This window comes from Etheostoma cragini, chromosome 20 (assembly GCF_013103735.1).
Source record: "Etheostoma cragini isolate CJK2018 chromosome 20, CSU_Ecrag_1.0, whole genome shotgun sequence".
In the NCBI taxonomy this organism is placed as follows: Eukaryota; Metazoa; Chordata; class Actinopteri; order Perciformes; family Percidae; genus Etheostoma; species Etheostoma cragini.
In genome coordinates, this window is record NC_048426.1 from 2,630,527 (window position 1) to 2,653,165 (window position 22,639).

Here is a 22,639-nt window from a genome sequence, read left to right on the forward strand (position 1 = left end):
GACATGACCATCCCACTGTCTAGCGGAGGTGGCTATGAGAGAGAGAGAATTCAATTTTATTTATATAGTGCTTAATCATAACAACAGTTATCTCTTTGCCTATAGCGGCGTAACTAAGGGATGGCTCAGGACTATCCTGAGCCAGCCCTAACTATAAGATGTATCAAAGAGAAAAGTCTTAAGCCTACTCTTAAATGTGGAGACGGTGTCTGCCTCCTGAACCCAAACTGGAACCTGGTTCCACAGGAGAGGAGCCTGATAGCTGAACGCTCTGGCTCCCATTCTACTTTTAGAGACTCTAGGAACCACCAGTAATCCTGCATTCTGGGAGCGCAGTGCTCTTGTACGGTTGTAAGGTACTATGAGCTCTTTAAGATAAGATGGTGCCTGACCGTGAAGAGCTTTGTAGGTCAGGAGAAGGATTTTAAATTCTATTCTGGATTTTACAGGAAGCCAATGCAGAGAAGCTAAAACAGGAGAGATATGGTCTCTTTTCCTGGTTCCTGTCAGAACACGTGCTGCCGCATTCTGGATCAGCTGAAGAGTCTTTATGGACTTTTTTGATCAGCCTGATAACAAAGAATTGCAGTAATCCAGCCTAGAAGTAACAAATGCATGACTAGTTTTTCTGCATCATTTTTAGACAGGATATTCCTGATTTTTGCAATATTACGTAAGTGAAAAAAGGCAATCCTTGAAATTTTCTTTATGTGGGAATTAAAGGACATGTCCTGATCAAAGATAACTCCAAGATTCCTCACAGTGGTTCTGGAGGCTAGGGTAATGCCATCCAGAGTAACTATATCTTTGGATAATGCGTCACGGAAGTGCTTGGGTCCCAGAGCAATGACTTCCGTTTTATCTGAGTTTAACATTAGAAAATTACAGGTCATCCAGGTTTTAATATCCTGAAGGCACATTTGAAGTTTAGCTAACTGATTAGTTTCATCCGGCTTGATCGACAGATATAACTGAGTATCATCTGCATAACAATGACAGGTTATGGAGTGCTTCCTGATAATACTGCCTAAAGGAAGCATATATAAAGTAAACAGGATTGGACCGAGCACAGATCCTTGTGGGACTCCATGACTAACTTTGGCGTGCACAGAGGATTCATCGTTAACATGAACAAACTGAGATCGATCTGATGAATAAGACTTAAACCAGCTTAGAGCAGTACATTTAATGCCAATAAAATGTTCCAATCTCTGTATTAGGATATGATGGTCAATGGTATCAAATGCAAACCTAGTTGATAGGATAGCTTAAGCCGTAAAAGAGGAGAGAGGGAGGGAATGACATGCAGCAAAGGGCTACAGGATGGAGTTGAACCCAGGCCCACTGCGTTGAGGGGTAGACCAGTGCTACCAACTGCGGACGCCCTATATTTGTGTTATTGGTCAAACAAAAACTGACAAAGACAAGGAATGTTAAGTCAATTCTTGTCCTTGAAAAGTTATTTTTAACTGCTTTTAGTTGTATGTCATGGTCTACATCAGCAGATTGAATTGCTCAGCAGTCATCACCACAATATGACCTAAATATATATGGAATGTGGAACAGGTGGTCTTATGCAGACGTAACACCTGGCTCTGTTCAAAAAAAGTGTCATTGGTGTCTCTGCTGAGTCAGACTGTGAGATATATAGTACATAGTACTATAAAATAAATAGAGATATTAGTGTGTACTCAGTCTTGCATTTCTGCATGTTCTTCTGAAATACAACAATGTGCTTGTTGAATTTAAAACCAATAATAAATTCCAACGTTCTTTTATAGAACAAACTGAACACAACAATACTGTCACACGACAATACAACCTACTGTCGCACAGTAGAGGAATTATCACATAGTACAGGATAAGCTCACAGACAGTTTGGACTTACATCAGCAGTTTAGGTTTATTTTCCAATCTTATCTGGCGTGTTAGTTAGCAGTAATTAGCCTGTGTCTATGTTATTTCCAAACATACCTACACTCTCCGTCTCTGCTGATTGGGAATGATTTGAGATTTCTCTTGCACAGCTACCAGAAGACTTACAACTTTCAGACCGGTTGCTCACGTCACATCTACGTCTTCAAGCTCAGTTGGAGGCTGCGCAGTAACGCTCAGCATCACCGGAAAAGAGCTTCTAACAGACTTCACTGGTCTCCGTCCAGAACAACCGGATCTGTTGGTCACTTTCTTTAACTGTCTAAGGTCACAACCTTTTGTGATCGCGTTATGCGACAGTTGATATTGCCATGACGATGTAAAAGTTTTTACAATGTGCAGCCCCAGGTACACTTGGGACAACTAGTGGTTTCAAAGTATACCGTGATTTTAAAAAAAAAGTCACTGGAAATAAATAATAATAAACACTAAAATGTTTTGGCATATGGTTCCAAAGGTATGACCTGCTTTTTGATTGGTCAAGGACAGAAAGTGCACTTTATAAATCGCTCTCTCTGCCAGTGTGCAGTGTGTTTAAAAGTCAAATATATCGTGTTCAATGGGAAAAGAGTTTTTTTTTACACAGACATTTCAAAATAATACATTTTAAAGCTGTCATAGCAATACCGTGAAACCTGGATAATTTTGCTGAAGTTATCACAACGTCAGAATCTCATTCAGGCCCATGCCTAGCCCTAGTCTGAATTACCCTCCCCCCCAGCCTCAGAGCAGCCAGCGAGGCACACACACACATGGCTCTGCCTCCACGGCTGTGTGCAGCCAAGCAGCTGGACGCACACTGACGCTACAGGTGTGGGCACCAGCCAGTTAAGCGTCCATATCAACCACATGGTGTCTGACTGGCGGTAATAATGCAGCTTTTACTCATCAACGGTCACAGTGGCTATTCTGCTGAGGTCACGCGTCCCCTGTTGGCTGAAGCCGCTGGTCTGCCTCCTGTCCTGGGACTCGGGTAGAGTTACGGGGCAGCTAAAGCCTCTGATCTATTATTCATCTACTCATGTCAGATATTACAGGGGAACAGGGTGATGTGGGGAGGGGGGTGGCATGCACTGCTGCTCCCCAGGGTCAGGAAGTGGACACAAACAGACTGGCAAGGGAGCAGGCTGGTAACCAGAAAGACAAACAGGCGATCCAGGCAGGGACTGTAGGACTTTGTTCATTACTACGCATCTGTCAACATGTCCCCAAAAACACTGTCGTCCCTCTTCTACAAACGTCCCATCTGTTTCCCTCTTGTTGCAAATTTGTTTGATTGTAATGCCCTATATGTTGGTCTCAATCAAACCTCCATCTCGGGCTTTAAACTTCTGCAAATGGTGGCTGTTTGTTTTTTAACAAAAACATCTAGACATACCCACATAACCCCCGTTGGGAGTATGATTAACAGTGGCAATAAAAGTCCCATTAAAGATACTGGGACAATGACTATAGCAGTTGTAGCAGTTCATGGCATAGCAGGGCACATCTTAGTTGTGCTGATAAGAAGCAAGTTTCTAAATCTTTACTGATACACTCGAGGGACGACTGTGAAGGCTTTACGTTGTCTGGTAATAACTGAGATGGTAAGGCCCATATAATATAATAAGGGGCTCTCATAGAGGTGCCCTGTCCCAAAATCTAGATAACATTTTATTCATCCCACTGTGGGGAAATTCCCTTGTTACGGCAGCAGTTTTCTACAGTAAAAAGTAAAACAGGTAAGCAAACAAACAACAGGCAAACAACAGACAATGTGCAAAAAGTACTGAATGAATGATAAGGGCACATTATGTAAAAGGTATTGTAAAGTAAAGTGAGGTGGCCCTAGCACAAAAATATATTGCAGTGTAAGTAAGAGACCTTAAAATTCAATAGAATATGTAATAAAAAATATAGCAAAAGTAAGTAACCATAATATAAACTATATCGAAGTGTGACCATGTGATAATAAAGATGCACAGAGAGCCATTGTGTGATGGGTAATTGAAATACAGGAACAGAAACTACAACATTATCAGGTGGTGCAGGTGTTGTAGAGTCTGAGAGCGACTTGCGGTACTTCTCTTGCTTACAACGGGGCGGGGGGGGGGGGGGGGGGGGGGGGGGGGGGGGTGAAGGATTGGCTCAGGGACCCCCCAGTGTCATGTAAGGGGTGAGAGGTGTTGTCCATGATGGATGTCAGCTTAGCTAACATCCTTCTCTCTCCACTTTCTCAGTCCAGGACAGAGCTCGCTCTCCTGATCAATCTAGTTTTAATACCAACAATATTTTATTTGATAATATTCTAATATGATGCACTTGTCGAATGCTTAACCTGGAGTAGGAGTGGGATATGATTCTAATGCTGCTTGGTTTCTGGGACTTTGGGTCAGAAAGAGCCCGCATCTCATGTATGCACAATGGCTTCTATCTGATTAATCTGATCCTATTTGCACAAAATCTTTCAAATGTAGTCAAAAATACATGCAGTGACATGTGCATGTTTCTGCAGGGTAGATAGTTGTAATAAAAAAAATAAGCCTTTTGCCAGGCATCACGTCATAAATGCCAGCCTGCATGTTCTGTATTACAGTATCTTCACTCAAGCTCCTACGGGGGAAAGTCCCCAGACGCCACAATCTTCTGAACATAGCCATATTGAGAAATACAAAGCAAGTTGTGTATAGCTGATTGTTTTAAGTGGCTTAGTAGCTACTCATTTGGCAACTGCTTGAATGTAATGGTTGTTAATATGAAAAAGTTACACACTTAAGCTTTAATCCCATGCAAATTAGGCTAAAGTGTAGATTCATGTCATATATTGCATTCTTTTAAATTATCATTTTCTAATCTGTGAATACCAGTTAGCTACATGTCAATTATGTAATACTAATTGTCCCCAGTCTTGTTTGTAGTATTTATGGACAGGATATCGAGGCGTAGTCGGGCCTTCAGCACTCACTGGATTGGTTTGCCGCCGAGTGTGAAGCGGCTTGGATGAGGATCAGCACTTCTAAATCTGAGGCCATGGCTCTCAGCAGGAAACCGATGGAGTACTTTCTCCAGGTAGGAAGTGAGTCCTTACCCCAAGTGAAGGAGGTTAAATACCTTGGGGTCTTGTTCGCAAGTGAGGGGACCATGGTGCAGAGATTGGTTGGCGAATCGGAGCAGCGGGTGGGGTACTACATTCCATTCATCGCACCGTTGTAACCAAAAGAGACCTGAGCCAGAGGGCAAAGCTCAGTTTTCGTTCCTACCCTCACCTATGGTCATGAAGGCTGGGTCATGACCAAAAGAACGAGATCCAGGGTACAAGCGGCAAAAATGGGTTTCCCTCAGGAGGGGGGCTGGCGTCTCCCTTATAGATAGGGTGAGAAGCTCAGTCATCCGAGAGGAGCTCGGAGTAGAGCCGCTTCTCCTTTGCGTCGAAAGGAGCCAGTTGAGGTGGTTCGGGCGTCTGGTGAGGATGCATCCTGGGGGCCTCCCTAGGGAGGTGTTCCAGGCACGTCCAGCTGTGAGGAGGCCCCAGGGAAGACCCAGGACTAGGTGGAGGGATTATAGCTCCCACCTGGCCTGGGAACGCCTCGGGATCCCCCAGTCGGAGCTGGTTGAAGTTTAGGGTCCTCTACTGGAGCTCCAGCCCCCGCGACCTGATACCATAGGATGGATATGGATGGATGGAAAACTGAGAATATCACACTTAACATAATATCAATAATAAACTATAAAATGGAAATAGACAATATCTCATGTCAGCCAAAGTCCAATGTTTAAGATTTGATTTAATCTTAAAAATGTATACAATTTCATTCCTCGACATAACCATAGCAACAATGCTAGATAAGATATTAGTTCTGTGTCCAAATTGTGTTGGTTATGATGCTGCCTTCAAATCGGACTCATGGATGACATCTGAAATGGAAAACTGAATACACATGGAATTTATGTGGTTTACTGTAATTCAAATGCCAAGGCAATGCAAACAGACTTTGACTTGTTGCCTTTTTTTAAATGATGAACTCCTGTTTTTGAACCGAAAAAAATAAAACGACAAAGTTGATGTTGCAGGTACTGGGAGGCCAGTCAAGCACAGCACCATTACCCTCTCAGATCCTAATTACAGAGGCCAACAGTGGGACGTAGAAAGCAGGAGACATGCCTGGACATGTGGACGTAGTCCAACACTTGGGCCCCGTGACATGCGCACATGCACACTCACATGTAGGTGTGTGGACAGGTGAGGGAGACGCAAGTCTTTAACAACACTGTGTTGTGAAGGCCAAAGTTAGTAATGCATCTTTAATCAACCTAACCTTAACAGTATGATATCATTATGATACTCAAGGTGTAGCCAAGTGACTCTTAATCGTTTAATTTCAAAGACCCCCAGTTTACTATATACACTGTACACTACCTGAGTCGGTTATAACTTTTGGAAGACAATAATATTCCACATTTTTTTCTCGGTCTGACCTATTGGTGTAACATAAAACACAGAAATAATAACCATTTTCCTTGATGACGTTCGAGAGCTACTAATGTCTGTGCTTTGTTGTGATGCGGAGTATCTCCAATATGGCAACTTCCAGTCTGATGACACATCGTGAAAACCCTCTATAGTTTAGGAAAGGAATCAGTTGAAATCAGGATCCGGTTTAGTATGGATTGGGGATTACATTTTGCCAAAGAAAGTGTGCTAAGCTAGACTGAAGTCTCATACTCAGATTCTAGTCAAAGTTTGAGTCTGATACTGCTCCATTGGGGCGTGTTTCAACCCAACCAGGAAAGAAAATCCCTCTGGACTCAATTGGATACACCTACAACCAATCACAGCAACAGAGTGCGTGAGATATGTTGAGCAACTCATACTTGTAAACGGAACTCAACTGCACTGATCGTGAATCTCTGTTCCTCTTTAAAAATGAATGCGCTGTCGATATCTTCTCTATCAGACGCCATGGATGAAGCTACACACCTCACTTCTCCAGCGGCAGCCATCTTTGTTTGTAAGGAATTCAACCCAAGCGCTTCTTGGTGATGTGGTTGATTAGGTTATTGGTGAGCATCTGTCCATCAACCTATAAAGCCCGCCCTGACCATTTGATTGGCCAAACATCTCTTGTTAGAGCATAGTTGCTCCACAACTCCAGACCAAACTTCCCGACCCCAAATGTTGTGGGCGGGGCTAAGTTTGACTAGAATCCAGGTTAGTATAAGTATACTACTATGCATGTGTGTTAGTGTGTGTGTGTGTGTGTGTGTGTGTGTGTGTGTGTGTGTGTGTGTGTGTGTGTGCATGCCATCCCGCTGCCTGCGTGCCTCACATGAACCATGGAGGCTGGACACAGGCGAGCAGCTTCTGACAGGCATTTTAAACCCCTCCTGCCCTCTCCACCGTGTGGCTTTGCCGATAACGGGAACCTGATCGGAGGGAGAGCAGAGCGGGTGGTGGAGGTGGAGGGAGGATGGGGGGGTGGAGTGTGTGGTCCGTCTTTTGTGAGAAACTCTTCAAAGCGCTGGCCCTCCTATTTGTCCACTGGAGCTCTTTGTAACGTTATCCTCCACTGTCATTTTGCTCCTTTTATTTTTAGGCAGGGCTATTATTGCTTCCATACCCTGAGGCCTTGTGTGCAGGGACAGGGTCAGGTTTTAGCTTTTTTTTTTTTTTAAACCCTGTTCAGAACAGTCTTTTCGCCCTCCTTCACATGTGCGTACAGATCAAAACGGGGTGCTCTGCTAATTCCAGGTCTCGACCCATTATTGGATCAAAGTCTAAAGACCAAAGGTGTGACACCAATACTATAATAAAGTCCTTCTCTCCTGTGATCTAACCTGGAAATAGTCACATTCTCAACAAATCAGAGGGAAAAATACATGGAAAGGATCCGTATTGGTTTATGGAATAACTGAATAAACACAGTACATATAGCAAACAAAAATGATATAGTATGACAAATTAAGCTTTGCGTTAGTTCATGCAGATCACTGAAGTCACACGCCCAATGAATTAATTATCATTCCTATCAGAAACACACCAATCACAGCCATTCACACATCAAGGCAGTACTTTTAAATGAGACTCATTCTAGGGCTGCGCAATTAATCATAACTTAATCGTGATTATGATTTTGGCTCCCAATGATCACAAAAACACAACAATTGAGAAAAACAATGATTTAGCTCAGTACGTTTTGCAAGTAGACTCCTCTTTTCTCTTGTGTTCTGAATAAAAAAATTAAGTTTTAATTGGAAAAGTTTGAAGGCAAAGTTCACAGTTGAGTGTGTTTTTTACTGTTGATTCATTTTACTTTACCACTGTTTTTTAAGTTCAATCATTGCAAAATCTAGTAATTGTGTTCAAATAGCGTGATTTCAATATTGACCCAAATAATTGTGATTATATATTTTTTTTCTATAATTGAGCAGCCCTAACCTCTTTCATCACTGATCCCTGCTATATGACCCTGCTTCACTCACTGCTGCAGCTCCACCACCCCTCTCCACCTTCCAAGTTCAGAGTCCTAACATGATTCAAAGTTTGACATGGTTTTCAATGTCTTTCTTTTGGCGCACTTTTTTTTCCCCAGGGGGGTTTCTGCATGGTGCTCCCTGTTTCAGCTTAGCATGCAGCTTGGCTGGTGCAGGGAGCATGATCAAGAGCGAAGCCATCAGCGCCAAGCAGGGCATTAAGTCAACTTTTTTGACCACATGCAACAGTGGCGGGTGGTGAAAACAAGAATTGCTGTGTCTCTATGAGCCTACTTGGGGACATTGTGTCGTTGCTGTAGTGGGGCGCCGGGCTGGGACACACAATCATACAGTTTGATAGAGTACTTATTGGACTTTAACTCATTATTGCACCTTCAATAATGTAGCTGTCTTCAATTTAGGTCATCCTGTACATCTCATCTGTGGTTTTCCTGCATCCACCGTGTGTGATTGTGTTTGTGAGCATCAGTCGCGGGGGGGGGATGGAGCAGCACCCCCCGCCCGCTGCAGTGAGCCAACAGTATTGAAACAGCAGCAACTTTCAGCAACTTTGTATTGAAAAAAATATGACAAAGTGCATTGATGTTAAAATGTTTACAAGTTGGCAGGACGTCTTTTGCTGAACATGTCACACGCGTCTCGTCTTCATATCAGAAACATGGAAATTTATTTGACCCGTTCTCACTCCTGATTGGTCAGTGGCTGCACGTGGGACTGCTGGGATTGTCGCGAGTAATGGAAATGCCATAGGGGGCCCTGGCTGTCAATCAATGTCTTCCAGTGATGCGGACCCCTGATTGGTCCGGGCCTGTAAGCAACTGCGTACCCTGCTTACTGATAGTTCACTATCACTCAATCACTCAATTCTCATTGGCTACCAGCCAACGTGGCAGGTAGATTTACAGTGTTACCCGCCAATTGCAAAATGCACCCACATTTGGCGGGAGTTGATTTCACCCCCTGGTACCAAGCATGAGTGTATTTCCACTTGCAATAAATGGTTAAAGCTATGACGAGAGTTTTCCGGACTGAACTACTATTGAAGGGGTGATGTTCAGAATGAATGATTACACAAGTTTTTTCTGATGCGGCTTTAATCTGGTGATTCATTTTTACCCTCTCATAAAGTTGGGGGACTTGAAGGAGACAGATTTACAGTAATGAGCTCTTCTGAAGATATCATCCTGTTTTAGTAATCCTCTTTGTCCTCCTTGGCTATTAGTAACACATGCGTGATCATGAAGGTTGGATCATGTGGATGCGCTGACAGTGTTGTTTTACTTAGAATTCCTCATTGGGGTGACAGAAACTACACACTTTAGCTTTAAGATCAGAGACTTCTGTAAATATTACAAATCACTAGCGATCCCCAGGTATTACTAGTCCTTTGTGAATAAGAGGTCATTGTTGTAGATTGATAAAGGGCATACCAAAACACAGAAACCTTTGCTCGTAGTTTTAACTTATATATTTTTTATTTGGGGACGTGTCTCCTGTATTTCTTATCTCCTGTTCCCCCCCATGTTTTAATCAACTCTAATCTTCAGGTGAACCGTCTTCTCTTGGTAGCCGCTTACACACCTTGAATGAGTCACCTCTTCTCTGTAAACAAGTCCCTGTTTTTTTTCTTTTTATAGGTAATTTCTTCCCCGGAGGATTTGGTTGGTGGGTGACATCATGCACATATCATGTGTTGATCAGAACAGTTTGTACGGCGCTCCCTTGTCCTCCTCCTCAGCCTTGTGGCAGGTGCTTATCAGGCCCGCCAGCCGGACCACTCCTTTGGCTCGGAACCGGGCCGGCCAGTGTTGGATAACGTGACCCGTTCCTTTTTTCAACACCGCATTGTTTTGCCTGGCAGCGTGCTCCACCAGATTGAGATCTTGCCCGAGAAAGTGTGATTTCCTCAAGCTAAACCCACCCGAGTGCGGCCCGCTACCACCTTCCTCAGAGAGCGGGGGGGACCGTATTTCTAGGCCGTCCATCACTCAGTGGAACACAAAATGGCCGCATATTAACAATGCTGCTGCACCCTCTCAAGATCTTGACAGCGATAAACACACATGCACACACCCATGAACACATGTAGTCACACAGCCTTGGTTTTTTCCCCTTCAGCTTCCACAATATCTCAAAGTGTTGTAGTTTTGTAAGGGAAAATGACTTTTTTGGAGGGTACCTGTTGGAGAGGGAGTGTCAGAGGGGAAAGCCAGATGGAAATGGGGAACAGAGGAACCTAAATTAATTTAGTAGTAAACTTAAAGAAGAAGTAATGTAATTTAAATGCAATGTACATTCACAGTGTACATGAAGACTTTCTGAGGTTGCCAGCTGAGTCAAGATGAGTATTTTAGCTGGATTCTGAAACAAATGTGCACCCATTGAGGATCAAATGTGAGCCGGCTTAGACCCATATATGGCTATTGGATTTGTTGAGGTTGTGAGGGTGTGAACTTGGGCAAGTTTGGGCTGAAAACCTGCTAAGGTTAGAAGTAATCAGGCCAGTTTTGGTGGCACTTGATGACTAATGTTGTTCATCGGTCTTCCGGAAGCTGGGGCTGGGGTTAGGCTTTGCCTCGTCCTGCTTGTCATGGGATTTTTTGACTTCTGTGCCTCGGTTTGTACATTTAATAACACTCAAAAACACTATCTTCAGTGTGTAATCTTGTAATAATTTTGACTATATCCCCCTTATTTTTTCTTTGTCTGCATTGAGTCTTTTCACTACTTCCTTACGTAAACCAAAAAGAGACACAAGGTTTATAGACAGGTTGTAGGCCTTATCCTTGACTGTTAATGGTGTCCAAAGATGGCAGAGGATTTCCTCCCCGGCCCCAGATTAAAGCCCGTCTCAGCAGCAACTTAACCAACTGCAGCGATGCTGTGAACCCATAATTACTCACTCCACACAAACTTCACATGCTCTAAAAGTTATAACACGATTTCCGCATGTGGAACCAGTAAAACTTATAAGATGCTCCATCCATGCTCAATCAAATTCCAGGTCCTCTTAGTTTTCAGAGTCACAAAAGGCAGGTACCTTTATATGCAGGTCCCCTCCCTCTGAAGAGACATATTAACAGGCTTATGTGACTAATGGATGTAGTGGGATCTAATTTAAAGCAGGGAGGGTATCAAATCCACGGCTGCACAAAGACATTAAAGGAAGTCCTCCGGGAGGCCACAGAGTTTTGATCCCTGCCGCCCCTCGTGGGACGCCTAGTCGTTCATTATGTCGGATAAAAACCAGGGCACAGAGAAAAGAAAATACAGTATTCTGTGCCTCTAATGTGCCTGTAATTTATCGAACGATACACAAACGTTTGTGGTCTGCGTCGTCATCGCGTATCATGTCACAGACAGGAAGTGTTGTCGGTGTGTGTTGTTTTTGATGTGTGGTTGGGGAGATTATGGCCCTCAAAGAGACGAGAGTTTAAGAGAAATCCTTTATGAAAATAATGCTGCAATGTTGAGCTTATTTTAGGCACGCCTTATTGATCTAAACAATCCAGGTACCCAGCTTGTTTTACATTGGCATTTCATCTAAATAATTGTATATGATTGTTAGCTTGAAGGATATCCCAAAACAAGCACCATCCGTTGTTTTTATTTGTTTAGCTTTATTACAAGAAGCATTCAAGATGAAGGGTGTTTACCTTTCATTATCATAAACGAGACGTCCGGTCTGACAAGACATTTACTCATTTATTTTTATATTATTTCATATCTAAAACAGCTTTTTAAATTAGCTAAGATTAAATGCAAAGAGGTTCATGTTTTGTTTTTCCTTTTTTAAGATTTGTGTGTATTTGTACTTACAAATACAATCTTCAGTGTGGACATGTTTGGTTATATTCTCTTATTTTCCTTCATCCTTCCTTCTGCCACTTGTCGAAGCATTAAAGGCCAGAAAACTAGAGATGGGGGATTTTCAATTGACAGGGAAACGGCAACACTTTATACTAACCATCATTAATAGATGGTAGTTAATTAATCTTTAGTTAATTGAAATTTAACCGTCATTTTACTGTTAACACAATTAAATTAGTAAAACGTTAATGGTGCTGTAAACCCAAAGTTTATTGTTACACACATAATATCCCTCGTATATTAGATAAGGTATCAAGTAATTATTAAAAAATGTTTGTAAAACTTTTGGAAACCATTTTTAAAACATCTTTAAACATAACATACTGTAGATGGATGGACCAGATATTCCTAACACGTTGTCACGGGTTGCTACTATAAACAGTGTCTGGATGGTTATTATACAATTGCAACAGATGAATAATACCTCATTAAATAATTAATAAATAATGTGTTAACATAGTTAATACTTTGTCAGTGGTTGCTAGTTGGTTGGGGAACTGTCTATAAACAGCATCTGGATGGTTATTATCAAGTTGCAACATAGTGTATAAAAAATAATTTATATATGCATATGTGTATAATATATGTGTGTATATATATATATGTGTATACACAGTGTACATACAGTACTGTGCAAACGTTTTAAACTAAGAATGCTTTCAAAAATAGTGTGTTAATAGTTCATTTTCATCAATTAACAAAATGCAGTGAATGAACGAATCAGTACTTGGTGGGACCCTGGTAGGTTGTTCCAAATCCACTATAACCCCGGATCTTCTGTGTGTGTAGGCTTGCTCAAATCCTTCTGTCTCTTCATGTAATCCCAGACACACTCCATGATAGTGAGATCTGAGCTCTGTGGGGGGGCCATGCCGTCACCCCCACGACTTCTTGTTCTACTTCACTTACCATGAATAATATCAGTTGCAACTTAACAATGGCATCATCCAGATAATGTTTATAGATGATTTACAAAGTATTTATTAACTAATTAACAAGCTATTGTTCATCTGTTGTAACTGTATAATAACTGTTTATAGACGTTTACAAACCAACTAGTAACCCTTAACAACGTGTTAGGAATAATTAGCGATGTTATCATTGTAGACGTTTTAAAAATGGTTCTTAAAGTCATGCAAACATTTTTTTAATAATTACTTGATAGCTAATATAGTATATGAGGGATAAACTGTGTGTAACAGTAAACTGATAATTTACAACACTACTAATATTTTATCAATTATAATTGAATTGTGTAAAATGTGTGTAAAAACAGTAAAATGACAGTTTGCTAACAGTTAAATGACAATTAACTAAAGATTTAATAACTACCAATTCACCAACTATTAATGGTTATTATAATGTGTCACTTAGAGAGGAAATGACACGAAGCAAAGGGCCGCAGGTTGGAGTTGAACCTCTGTCCGCTGTGACAAGGACTAAGAATTTGTACATGGGACGCACATTCTACCGGGAAAGATATCTAGGCAACAACCTGAAAACCAGCCAGTATCTGGTGTTAGGGTTCGGGTTCAGAAGAGAAGAGAACACCTCTCCAAAGTGCAAGACGCCATCAAATGTGAACGTTTGCCCACTCAAGGTGGTTAGAGAGAGAGAGAGAGAGAGAGAGAGAGAACCCCAACTCTAACACAAGATACAGTACTGACTAGTTTTCGGACCAGCCTAAGGCACACCTGTGCCAACAACCATGCTGTCCAATCAGCATCTTGACATTCCCAACCTGCAAGGTGGATGGATTATCTCGGCAAAGAAGAAGTGCTCACTAACTAACACAGACAGTTTTGTGAACAATATTTGAGAGAAATAAGCCTTTTGTGTACATGTGTGTGTTTCTAATTTTGTTCAGTGTAAAAATTATGTATTTATTACTATTTTTTAGGCTGCATCTTTTGTTTATTCTGGATGCCAGTTATGTGACCCAGATAATGTAGTAACACAAATACACAGCGTCCGGAGTCCTGCAGCGGCCCGGGTTAGATCCCACCTGCGTGTCACCCCCATCTCTCTCCCACCTTTCCAGCCTATGCACTGTCACTCTAAAATAAAAGGGAATTTTTTTTTTTTAAATAATCTTTAAAAAACAAGGAATTATCATAAAACACTTTTTTTTCTAACTGTAACATGTATAGGCTCAAGTGTCAACAACTTGCAATTTAAATAATACAAATATACAGTCTGACTAAAGATCGTTATATAATTACAATTTAGTGCGTCTAAACAAAATGAAAGGTTACAAGTCATATGCATCAAGACCTTAGCTAATGTTAGCAATTAATTGTAGTTATACACAAAACCGTGATTATGTATAAAATAAATTGTAACATAATTGTTACAGTCCCAGTGGCATTGCAGCTTTAATAAAGGAATTGGTTGACTTTTCCCACCACTAATGCTAATGTAGCTGTATTTGCATTCATAGTGCAGTCCATAACAGTAGCCTTGTCAGAGTATAATGATTTGCATGTAGTGACGACCTCGTGCTCTAACAGTAATCGTGGCATGGGTTCTGTGCAGTTTAGTGCAGTGATTTGTGGGCGAGCAGTTATTGCTTTATCTGCACATTAATATGCAGTACATTTCGATAAACAGCGACTGGAAATCAAGTAGGGACAATGAAAATGTAAGGCTATTTTTGTTTCTTGAATGGTTTACCAATAAATCCCAAAATTCAAATGTGAATATGATGTTTGATTCTAGAACATTTTGGAACCAGTTTGATTTAAAATAAATGAATATATAAATACAAAAAAAAATATGATCTCATCCAAGTGGAACATTTTCTATATTTGGTTTTAAAGTAAATCAAATTCTACCACAGGCACCACAGTACTGAAAGGACTCCTTAGAAAGGCATTTATAGTACAGTACATAGGGCTGGGTAATATGGAAAAATTCAAATATCACAATACTTTTGACCAAATACATCGCTGTCAATATTGCAGCGATGTTGCAGGGTTGACTATTATGACAAACTATTAACACAATGAGAGTTTTGATAAATAATCATCAATAATATGGACATAATGAATAAGTGGGTTAAGCAAATAGCTAGTACGTCTGACATAATGTTCAGAAAATTACCACTTTTCTGGGATGCAGCCTTTAAAACCAGGACGATGACGCTTATGATGTCCAGACTTTAAAATCTAACCTCATATATGGATGTCAACATACTATTGATGTATTGCCCGGCCCTAACAGTACATAACAGTAGCTTTGGCTGAGTATAAAGATTTGCATATAGAGATCTAACAGCTCGTGCTCTAACAGTAATTGCCATGGGTTATTTTGCATGTGAGTGCCTGTGTTTGGTGATGCGCGCGGCGTGCAGTTTAGTACAGTGATTTGTGGACAAGCAGTTATTTATGCTTTAATTGCACTGCTGCGGCTGCTGCTGCTGTACACAGAGACACACCCAGCCCTTCTCTTTGCGCTAGGATATTTTCACAGGAGGTGGGCACCTGCCTTAGCTTCCTCCCTGATTGTTTCCAGGACGGGGGGCCTCTATCGTCCTGACATTTTTTGCAGTGAGGTAACGTTTCCTTGCATTATGGTCGCAGAATAGCTCCCCTTGTCTATTGTGCCGCATGTTAAGACTCCTTACGGATTCGCGAAACAGTGATGGGGGGAAAGTGGAGGGAGGGAAGGGGGTGAGATTCCGGGGAATTCCAGCGGCATTCCTATCAGATTGTGTTCCTCTTACTCTTTTTCTTTTTTTCTCAGCATAATCAGTGCAGCTCTGTGGTAACAAGGCCATGTCAGAGCTTTGTGCTTGACACATAATATCACAAAGAACTTGCATACAGAATATAAATATACGGTGATTGGAAATCCAGAATTGAGAAAGGAAATTTAAGGGTATTTCAGTTTCCTGAATGATAACATAATGCAAAAATGTGAGTGTGATTCATGAACATTTCCACAGGCAGTTTGATTTAAAAAAAGAAAGAAAAAAAGGATCTCATCCTAGTGGAATTTGAAATTAAATCAAATCATTCAATTAAAGTGCAACCACCGGCACGGCAGTCCTGAAAGGACTCCTTATGCCAGGATCAGACTACACACATTCACTTTGACCCGACAGACCCTTCAAAGACCAACGTTGAAAGCTGCGCCTTATAATCAGGGTCAGGACCAACAAACATGTGTCTTTACCTCTTGTAGTGTGACATAATCAAAGATCAGCGATCTCACATCTGGGGCGCTTCACGACGCAGGAAGTCTAGCATGTCAGAACTTTTTGCCTTTTTCCTCCTAGTGTTGCGTGCTCCTTAACATTGACCAATAGGAAGAGAGAGTGCTGTCTGCAGCTCTGGCGCACATATGTTAACATGGAGAAAAAGAAGAGACGCTACTGCTGCTGTCTGGTGGAGGCAAGATACACATATTGCCCATAAAGTTTTGTTTTACCTGTTTCTCTACATTGACAATCAAAGAAAACAGGCTAACCCTTCTTACAACCGCAATGGCTGCACCTGATTGGTGTTTCTGAAAACATTTTAAGCGAGAAAGAGGCCATGCATTTGCTGAATCTGTATTTATTTCAAATCGACAACGGTCAGTTTGAAAGATTTTTGTGAGTTTTTGAGAGGCTGTTGTTCCACCAAAGCGCGTGAACTTGCGCGTGGTCTTCTACAACACGTGATAGACGTGATCGGTCTGGGAGCTGGTCGGTGTCATACTTGTAGTCTTGCCACTCTGCATGCCTGTCTAGTCTGACATAGTGACTGTTGTGTCACAAAAATAACAAAAAAATTGTGCCTCTGATTCTGGCATTAGACAAACAAGGACATTTCCATTCCAGACACACTTTAAGTGCTAGCACTTTCCCCCTTGGAGTATTTTGAGAGAATCATGCAACCATTGGAGTACCTGCTGCATCAAGTTTCAAAGTGATTTGAGCAGGAATCCTCCAACAAAGTGGCCACAAATAAAGCAGCTTCTCCTCTTGGGATCCAAAAGGAAAAAAGACAAATAAACATAATCAGAGTTTGAAGCAGCTTCTTATCTGTGTTGACGGTAAACAGAGAACAGAGAGCAAATGCGGTAACAGAGCCACAGAGATGGAAGGTGTGTGTGAGTGCTGTTGGTCCGATGATGGAGCGCTCTGTGCGGCTTGTTGTGTTTACTCCGTGCTGCCTGGTTTGACTTGAAAGCCTCAAAGCCAGATCACCTCCCTGTGGCCGCGTTCTGATCTTCCAGCCATCCATCCGTTACCCAATCCATCAGTTACATACAACAATGTGAATAAAATGACTAAGTGGGTAAAGGCAAATAATGACACAGCAAATACTAACACAGCTAGTAAGTATGGTGAGCTGGCTATCTAGCTAAATTACCATTAGATTAGTTGTCTATCTATACAGGTAATGTTACTGACGAATTTGTGTTAACCGTGGTCAAAACAATCATACTAAAAATAACTGAGCGTGTTGAAAGATGTCTTACTGTTATGTCACCCACCAAGAATTACATTAGCATTAGCTACTTGTCAACCAGCACCTTTACAGTGGGCACCAAAGCACTTTTCCCCTTCGTTCCCCCTACAGGTTGGAGGAGGAATTGTCCATTACTGTTACCATTGCCATCATTCTTATGTCTCATTCCAACGAGTTAATAAACCACTGAAATGATTTTAAAAACATTATTTAAGGTACAATGTTTGATTTTGATATTGAAATTAATCAATATCAATAAATAAGGTCAAAAAACAAACATTCATAATTTGTAACTAGTCAAAATATCATGTAGCGTCTGGCCATGACCACTGGTTTGAAAACATCTTTGAAATGAACTTAAATCTATTCAGATGTATTTTTTGCCATGGTGTTTTGTAGCTGAAAGTATAAAATTGCAAAGCATTTGTGTTTATGTGTCCATCAAAATATATTAACATAGATATTTGCCTGATGATGTCCATTTTCTGACATATGGACATTATGGAACAAAACCATGAGATCATTATTTACAAAAACAATACGAGAAGAAATGCAAATACTTTGTTTCTTAACTCTTATATTGCTAAAAACTTGTATAAAATGTTAAAACAACACTAGAGAACTTTTCCCGCTTTGGTCCCCCTACAGGTTGGGAGCGGAATTGTCCCATTATGTCTCATTGGAAACACAGATCCGCTACCTGGTCTGGCAAACTTGCATTGCGCAAGTATAGCGAAATGTGAAGTGCCGTTCAACCTGTTTTGAGTTGATAAAGATCTTTTTTACTTCATTTTAAGAAATTGTATAATGCCTCTGGGCTTATTTATGTATTAAGTGCTGTGTGTGTTGTGCTGTCATTTAATTGGACCATGAGTCTGTTAAAAAGTCGTATTATTTATCACGGCAGTTATTTCCACATTGACTCCTTGTTAGAGTACTTTTCTAATTAACCCTACAATACATGTTTCTTGTCAGCCCACTGTCATAAAAAGCCAAAACATCAAATTTCTTTGAATTTAACTGTGTGATGTCTTTTTGTACAGTATCTGTGTATGAGTGCTTGTTTGCAAGTCCCTTCCACATGTGTATTGTATGTGTTTTTGTATTTATGTGTGCTCGGGGTGCTCACAGGAACATTTTCCCACTGCTCCGTGGAGCCGCCGTTCCGTTGTCGCCAACCTGCAGCCGCGCTGCTCATTGTATTTGTGTCCTGTGTGTCACTTCCTGCGTCAGATTGTGGATTGTTTGCGAAACAATGGTGTGTTTCGCCTTGAAAGGACACCTCAATCATTTACCACTAGGCTGTAAACGCAGACGTCCACAGCGCTGTTGCTCCGAGACAATATACAGTTTTCCCCTCTGTGCTGTCACCTGAATGCAGCCTGAGCCGACAGTCCATGTCATGAATCATAATTTAGATACGAGGTTAGCCCTTCTACATCACCTAAACACAATACAACAAACTGCAACTGGCATTCACATTGTTCCCCTCCCATTTCTGTTGATAAGTGCAAAAAGAAAGCAATAAAGAGAGATCTTCCGAGAATTAGTGCACGCAAAAATTTATCTTTCCAGTGAAAATAAAAAATTGTCATCTTTTTATGGTGGTCCAAAAGAGCCTGTCTATACAACATCCTTATTTCCTGTGAAATTAATCCAGCGTGGGCTGTCACCTACTGTACCTAAAATATTTGTGTGAGGCAAGGCAAACATTCCCACCTCCACAAATATGCAGTCAAGCACACACTTGTTGCTCCTGGTTGTAGTGATGGTTGTGAGAGTGAAGCCTCTCCCGCATCCCAGTTTTACCTCCCACCGAGGATGTTGTGCAAAGTCAAAAAGAAAGAAAAAAGAAAAGAGAGCAAAATGAAGGTCGATGCAAATCTTTGTCAGGGCAAACTAACGTGTTTAGACTGACTGGAATTCTTCAGGTCAGGAAGTCTTTATTAGGCTTCAACATGTTGCTGCGGCTGCTGTTGCATGACAGCAGACAGTTCAGAGATCAAAAGTACAGTAACTACTTACTGGCAAAGTATATTATATGGGTTGTTGTTTTTTAGTTTTTTGGAGTATTTTCAAATTGCAAACATTCTTTTTAAGTCATGGCTCCATTTACAGTACCGTTGCAGAAATAGAATATTTGTATTGTCGGAGAAAGTCTAAGTCTCCATAATGCTGGAGCCATACACTGATAGGCTGATCCTCTAAATCTTGGCTACCATGGCTATCACAGAAAAAGTCCAGTGATGCACCGCAGGGTTGTGTAGCAAAGGAGTAAAAGAAAAAAGACGGAGGGACTGAGGAAACAGTCAGCTGTTCCACAAAATCCTTGGCAGTTCGGGGCTTGTTTCCTGTACGGGACTCTCACACCACCTTACAACACGCTGGCAAGTCCAATCGCAATAATAAGTACAATGAAACATGCTCACGAGCAAATTTGATCATTTCATAGGCGTAGATTATTCTTTGCGCACCAATTCAACAATCAAGAGTTTTAGGCACCTGCCAGCATGAAGGATTTAAAGATTCAATAACAGAGACTACTCTGCAATACATCGTTAATGAAGACATAAAAACCCTTCTTCAGCCCGGACACCAACTAAGGTCTTCCTGAGCAATAGCTGTTAATCAAAGTAAAGAGGTCTGTGGACGAGATCACCTTGAAAGGGACCAACCATAAGAGGGCCACTGCCTCATTGTTTTCCGCCCCCAAAGTGTCAAATGTCAGTTATTTCCAACTTTGAAAGTGGCTGCTGCTCTGTGGTACTGCTTAGATGTATGCACGCAGGTGCCATTCTTTCCCTCTCCCTAGTAATATCTGCGCATGTGAAATCATGGGACATAATTGACATGACATAATCCTAACACCATAGTTTGGTCTCAACTTTTTGGCTTTCAAAATTAATGGGAAGAGCTGCGTTTTCGCCTCACCATCTGACGACCACCCGAGTGTGTGTGAATGCATGCTTATTCCTTGCTATTGTCACCTTCATTTGCTACAAGAAAAGGAGATGGGTGAAAAAGGCGTTCTATCTAGAAATACCTGAGCCCAAGCTGTCTGGCGTGGTGTGTTTATTTGCTGGCCTATGAGCAGGGAGAAGTTGGCACTGGTAAGATGGAGTGAAGTCAACCATTGTTTATTTATAGCCATCGGCGTCGGACTGGGGGGAAAAGGGGACTGAGTACCCAGGGGAGGACCCCAAAAGATGCTAGAATGAATAGCTTTGGATGCGTGTAGGGGCCCATATAAAAAAGCTTTTCTACAGGGCATAGAATTTGTGCTAGGGCCCTGTTTAGTATCCCCTTAAATAATAAAAAAGGATCACTAGTTTTAATACAATCCACAAAGACATTTTTGTTCACCTGTGAGTTTACCCACAGGAATCTTTATCTTTTCATCAAAGTGTGTAATGTGTTCATTCACACTCACACTCCGTGGCATTAAATAGGCACACAGAGAAAGTGGTGGTTTCTTCCACCACTATCTGCTGCCACAGCTGAAGGGCCATCAGATGAACAATACAAAGGCAGTGCAGATAAGTCTCACATCGGACTGAGATAAACATGATACCTGCCAGCCATTCAGGTGGTTCAAACTCCAGAATCCCTCTCTCAGGCCGCCAGGTCTTTCATTTCAGGGCTGTGCAAATATCAAAATTTTTATTGCAATTACAATTGTGGCCCCTGATTTTGTCGTGTGTGAATAAAAACTGTTCAACTGTTGATTTGTTTAACTGTTTTCAAGTTTTTTAAGTTCAATAATTGTAACATTTTTCCTAAAGATAATGAGTAATCGTGCTAATCGTGATTTCAATATTGACTAAAATAATTGTGATTGTTATGTGTTCAACAATCAAGCAGCCCTACTGTGTTTCCTCTGAGATCCCAGCAGAGCGACACTTTACGGTTCAGAGACCCCCCTCTTTTGACCCTTTGACCCCTCATAGCACCTAAACCTGCTTTTAAAAAAGACATTTCTTTTCCCCTCAGTTGTTGTTTGTACTTCTCTTTGTCATGTGCGTAGCTAAGTTCTTATAATTAGATGTTCAACACGTAAATATGTGATCCTCATGCTCACAGATGTGACTTCTCAGGCATGCAGGATGCAGGGAGTCTCATCCATACCTTTTCAAAAGCTTCCAGAGTTCACAAGAAAGCCCCATGAGCTTGCACAGGTATTAATTTGCAGTGATTACCTGAAGCTTCAGAGGACTTTCAGCAATCTCAGACAAGGGCCTAATTGACACTGTCTGTCAGGAGGGGGAGGGGGAGTCTTTTTGTCCCTTCCTTTTATGGCTGAGGGCTCCTTAATGAGATGTTTACATGGAGCTGGCTGTGGGAACCGGGGCCCATATGCTGCTGTGTAAGATGACAGGGACCTGCTTTGTGTGTTTAGCCTTGTTAAAAGGTTTTAGCGCTGAAATCAGAGCCTTCGGACTCCACACAACTGCAGCGAGGTGAGAGACACTCGGCACAACCTCTGTTATCAGTCAAAGCACTAAAGCAGAATTGAAGGAAAGACGGACAGACACATTTGTATCTGGTTTTTAGGTTTTTAGAAAGGTTCTTCAGTAAAACAGATACACAATCTATTTTTTTTCATTTTGACCTGCACGTTCTCCTCAGATCTTTCAATAACAGTACCTAAATTCTGTGCTGCAAAATACAGTATTGCTTATATTTTTGGGCTTTTATTGCCTTTATTGTATAGAAAAGAATTAAGGCAGGAAAGTGGCAGAAAGAGGGGGAAGTTGAAAGCTTTGCCATAAAGCTCAGCTCCCCCTTCACCCCAGTAGTCCAGTACAGCGTCAGTGATCTCATGTGAACACTGAACTAATCCACCTTTTATTCCCACTCCATCACACCTTAATCCGTGTTATTCCTGGCTCAGAATGGTCTTGGGG

The 22,639-nt window shown here is 41.5% G+C and overlaps 1 long non-coding RNA gene across 1 annotated transcript in view; it reads left to right on the forward strand.

Moving 5' to 3' along the window:
* Positions 1-6,678: 6,678 nt before the first annotated feature.
* Positions 6,679-22,639, forward strand: part of LOC117935698 — a 23,812-nt gene continuing 7,851 nt past the window's right edge. Inside the window, exons 1-2 of the long non-coding RNA XR_004654810.1 lie at positions 6,679-6,757; positions 12,893-12,902. This is a non-coding gene — a long non-coding RNA (uncharacterized LOC117935698). The remainder of the gene's footprint in view (positions 6,758-12,892; positions 12,903-22,639) is intronic.